General features: G+C 46.6%; 1 pseudogene; it reads left to right on the forward strand.

Annotated features, from left to right (window-relative positions):
* Positions 1–3,513: 3,513 nt before the first annotated feature.
* On the forward strand, positions 3,514–5,056 carry LOC119441154 (5-hydroxytryptamine receptor 2B-like; annotated as a pseudogene).
* The last annotated feature ends 276 nt before the right edge of the window (positions 5,057–5,332 follow it).

Below are 5,332 nucleotides of genomic sequence, written 5' to 3' on the forward strand. Positions count from 1 at the left end.
TCATTTGTGTCTCTTTCTGTGACGTATGATGATGACCGCAGCAATTGCATAATTCTTCTGCCTTGTTTTATGAGCTAAAAAAAAGCGAGAAAGCAATTAAAGCATACGGCTGTAAAGGCTCCGTAATTATTTTTTTTTGCCGTTCAGTGCCGTTGAGTTCAATTTTAACAATTTTGCTTTCTCTGGAGTTTTCACCAAGACATTCTGGTAATGCTTCACTGGGAGCAATGCTGGCTTATTTTATATTCATATGTAAGAAACAACTTTGCACACACGAACATCCTTTCAATTTTATTCCCCAGATGAATGGTTTCACAATTGTGATCGATATAGATAACATAGATCCTTAAAAGAGGAAATGAATTCAGCGTCATTGCCAGAAAGATTTCTGAAAAAGATTAGTCTTGTCTGGGCGTTCTACCAACTATACAACATCCGTTAACTGCCGTACAGATTAGCTTTGGAGCTACTTGACTTGATTGAGGTGAAAGAAATCAATACGCGCATTGAGAGCTGAGCCTGCGTAATATAGGTAAACACGGTGAAACGAGACCAAGCGTATTGGTGATTTTCTGCCTAAGGATGGCTGCTTCAGGAATTATTCACACCTAAGAATTTTAAGAAAAGATCATAGAAAAAGTGGTCTCTAGAGCGCTGAACATAAAACTACAGCAATAACTTGGAGCTTATGGCCAGCTGACAACTTTCAAGCGATAATTTAAGCTTCCTGCATGCTGTGATAATCAACTAAGTTGTTTAGCGCTACAAATTTGGTTCAGACAATACATCAGAATAAAATGCATGGCAGTGTACTATTTGGAAATGGCAAAAAATTTTCAATTTCTTGCTGAAACCCCTCACAGGTAACCTTTTTTTTCTTCTTTCATTCTATTGTCTACATGCGTATGCAGCTATGTCCAAATATATATACTTTCTTTTTTTCTGGGTTGTGGTTTGGTAAAAAAAAGGTATATGCTTAAGTCAGGCACAGACAGCAAACGCGAACTTCTTGCATCAGACGTGTTGTGCGTCAAAAACATTAGCACAAAACAACAATTTTAAGCTCTTGCGTGCGTGTCAAGCCTTTCAGCCATCGCTGCCACATGAATCTCTTTCACAAGACCTTTTTTTTATGGAAATATTGCGGACGTAATAATGTACATAAGCTCCTGCATTACATGGCACTAAATATATATGGCACGCGATGAACAGGCTCGAAATTTGGCGACAGGTAGAGAGCACTTCATATTGCATCAGTCACTTCATATCATGAACTTCACTGGCCTTGATTATTTTGAAGCCGTAAACCTCTAATATAGGGTCAAAGAAGGCGATACGTTGTAAATGCACCAACTTGCTCCGTTTTTACCATTTTCCTTCAACCATGGTACCAGTTACAAAGAGTCCCTGCCACCGAGTTCAGAGATAAGATATAATTTCTAGTAATGATCCTTCCATGACGTGGGGGAACCGAATAGGTGTCAGTGAGACCTTTAGTGTGAGCACTAAGAAAATAGAAGAAAGGATGAAGATTGCGAGCCTCTCAAACGGCGCACAATGAAAGACGTCCCATGCTCTGAGAATTTGGCTTTGTTCACTGTGTTGCAGTGAGTGCTACGGCCCGTTTGTGCCGATCAGGCGGAGAGCGTCCCATCTATCGGGTAAAGCATCCCAGTTGGACAAAAGCAAGAGCACCGAGAAAGCTGCAAGGGCATAGCCACGGTGAACGCCGGGCTTTACTACCTAAAGCGCGGACAAATACAGGGAATCGTCGTCATTCGCGTTTTGTTTTTTGTTTCAACACGCATCTCCTTTGTTCCGTTTTCTCCGCTATAATCCATGCCGTAGCAGGCCCCATAGTTCGCGCCTTCCCCCCCCCCCCCCCTCCCTCTCTCTCTGTGAAAACATCGGCAGTCTATGAGCCTAGAGTGCAGTATTGTTTGCCTTTGAGCGCAGGTGCCAAGACCGCATGCACCTGTTTATTCTTTGCGTAATCAGCAGCATTGGGGTCACGCGAAGGTGGCCGTGCAGTTGAAAGAATATGCGCTTGGGAGGCAAACGCCCAGGGAGAGGTGGGTGTTGGTTATGCAACCACTCGGTCTTATAGTGGTTGACACACTAGTCGTGTAGATCCCGAATTCACGTAGGCTGCGCAGATGCCTGGCAATCAACGGCGATAACGTACTTCCATGTTCTGACAGAGAACGTGAAGAAGGGTCACTTGCTTTTCTCGTAATATGCCTAGGAATTAGGCAGTTTAGCCTAATATCAATGCGCTGGGAACATTGTGTGGCTCTCTTCCTTATTGTCATTACCTATGCTCTCTTGTTATCTCTTTTTATGTTTGTTCCCTTCCTATTATCATTTTGATATAAAAGCACACTAATCTTGTGATTAGCCTGTGTTACGTTTTAATTTTATTTTTTTGGCATTATATTTAACCTTACCACGCTGTTCTTAATAAACCACTCGGCAGTTTATAATATAGATGTAGCGGTTGAAAAAAAATACATTGAAATTTTCGGGTAAAAAAAACTTCGTTTTTATCCTGGTTGAAAAAAAAACTTCGTAATTTTTTTCAACCAGGATAAAATTTTAAAAACGTGTCGCGTCGCAGAATACAGAACCTGCAAGGAAATTGCGTCAAAAGAATGAGTTTGGAAGTCTGCAAAGCACCTGGATCCATCCACGTAGTGGAAAGGACTTTATTCAACCAACCTTTCAGACCCCTTACCTGTTGCGTACTGAAGATTCCCCGTTCTTTTCCGGCATGTTAAAGAATGTGCTCCGAGTTTGGAAATGTGCTCACCAAGCTACGCAACAGGCTCGCAGGGGATCGCTTGCAAAAACTTCTGTACGTACACTTGAACCTCAATGTCCGGAAGGTTTGTCTGCCGCAAAGCGAAGCGTTGACGCGTCAAGCGGAAATTAATCGGACAAAGATTGATACAAATGTTGGTCTTGATGCTTTGACGTGAAATCGTGCCCAGATTTTGAACCCTGAAGCTCTGCTGGGCCTTTTCTGATGCAAAATTGCAACAATTATATATTTTTTTTCAGTGGTAAAGAAATGAATGTGTCGGCTTTTCCATAGCTCTGTGCGCAATCGTCTTTTTTATTTCAATTTTAGTATATTTCCTGAAAAAAAAACATGAAAGAAACCAGCTTTTTTCAGGCCCCTCAAAATTTCATGAAATTTTACATCTCTATTAAGGACGTGAAAGACGACAATTTAGGCTAAATGAAAACAATGTGGCTGATTCAATGAGCAATGCATAATTCGTTGCATTCCCTTACCGCGCGTTTGTTTTCGATAAAGCTTGACATAAGCTAGCTGAAAGAGCCTGTAAATATATTCAAAGGAGCAACACTTCGGTTGTGCTGCAGTGAGGTCAACAACTCAAGCCATTTTAAGCGCCAATGTTTAGTTTCAATGCTACCCTCCTCTGCTCCACATATCAAGCTTACTTTTTTTATATGCGCAGGTAGCGATCGCCGCGTGACCAGCGTTATAACCCAGGACGTGGAAGGCGCTGATTCATCCTGAATGCAGTGCCGCGGCTGCTGGCAGAGATGAACCAAACACCACCGGCCGTTCTTGAAAATGCTCGGCGCACCGGGACCATCGTTCTTCGGACAGCGATTCCAACTACGAGGGCTACCATCTCTCCAGACTTGAGCAGCAACTGGACAACGGACGTTGCCAACTGGACGGGCACTGACAGCAACGATACACACCCGTGGCTCACGATGTTCGAAAGCGCGATCGGCGGCGGCGACGCGGCAGTGCTGAACCTGTCACTGACGGGTCAAAACGCGTCGTCTTACAACGCGGCCGCAGCGATAGCTGCCGAGGACGATGATGCGCTTTCGCCGGCCACTGTGCCGCATGAGCTACGGCTCGTGGTAGTCGTGCTCGTCTCGTGCATCCTAGGCCTCATTATTATCGCTACCGTGGTCGGCAACGTGTTCGTCATCGCCGCCATTTTCATGGAGCGCAATCTGCGAAGCGTGGGGAACTATCTGGTGTTATCGCTAGGCGTCGCCGACCTGATGGTTGCCTGCCTTGTGATGCCCCTGGCCGCCGTCGCGGAAGTGAGCCGCGAATGGGCGCTTGGACCCGCTCTGTGCGACGTGTGGACTTGCTGTGACGTCCTCTGCTGCACAGCGTCCATTCTGCACCTTCTCGCCATAGCCATGGACCGTTACAGGACAGTGGCTCAGGTGGACTACGTGCGCCAGCGGAATGCACGCCAAGTCGGGCTCATGATCCTTCTAGTCTGGGCTGTTGCTGTCGCCGTGTCGGTGGCGCCTGTATTTGGATGGAAGGACCCGGACTTCCAGCATAGGGTGCAGGTCAACCGCATCTGCCTGGTAAGCCAGGATGTAGGCTACCAGATATTCGCAACGTGTGCCACATTCTACGTGCCTCTTATTCTGATTCTGCTGCTATATTGGCGCATCTACCAGGTGGCACGCCGCAGAATACGCCACAAACCGGGCAGCAAGGTACCGATCGCGATGGCTAAGAGCCCGTCTTCAAACGTTGAGATCTCGGTAATCGTGGCCGGAGAGAATCACAGTCCGAACTCGTGTAGCGGCGGGACCACCACGCAGGAGTCTGACGTCTCACGTAACAACGACGGGGCGCCGCTGCGACCAGCGCTGCAATCACAACAAAGACCGCAAGCAACAACAGAAGCAGCCACACTTCTCCCGCGAGTCGCTCGAGTCCAAGCGCGAGCGCAAGGCCGCGAAGACTCTGGCCATAATCACGGGCGTGTTTGTCGTCTGTTGGATGCCCTTCTTCGTCAACGTGCTCCTCATGACTCTCTGCACGTCGTGCTCGTCCAGCGGTTACGCGTTCAGCGTCTTTCTGTGGCTTGGCTACGTGAACTCCATGCTCAACCCCATAATCTACACCATATTCAGCCCCGATTTCAGAAACGCCTTCAGGAAGCTTTTGTGCGGCAGGAAACCGGCATACGACTTCAAGCGGTAACCGCCAGTAGTGTGGCGTGCCGTGTGAAAAGTCAGCTTGCTGAAACATATGAGAAGGAAGGAAACATGGCAACGTGCCGCCAGTTTCAAAGATTAAAGAGCACTGGATACGGCCATGTCCAGAGCATTAAAACGTTGACCACTGTGACTAAGGCAATGGGAAAACCGAGATGTGGTCTCAAGCACACGGGTCAGCATGTTGCTATCGGCGCTACTTCAATAGCGCCTGTTGAGGCTTACTGTTGTTGAGAATATGTTCAGATTTACTAAAACTCAGTTTATTCACCGCTAAGGTGCTACCATTGGAGAGTACACCAGCTTAATTTTGTTC

This window comes from Dermacentor silvarum, chromosome 2 (genome assembly GCF_013339745.2).
Source record: "Dermacentor silvarum isolate Dsil-2018 chromosome 2, BIME_Dsil_1.4, whole genome shotgun sequence".
NCBI classification, from domain to species: Eukaryota; Metazoa; Arthropoda; class Arachnida; order Ixodida; family Ixodidae; genus Dermacentor; species Dermacentor silvarum.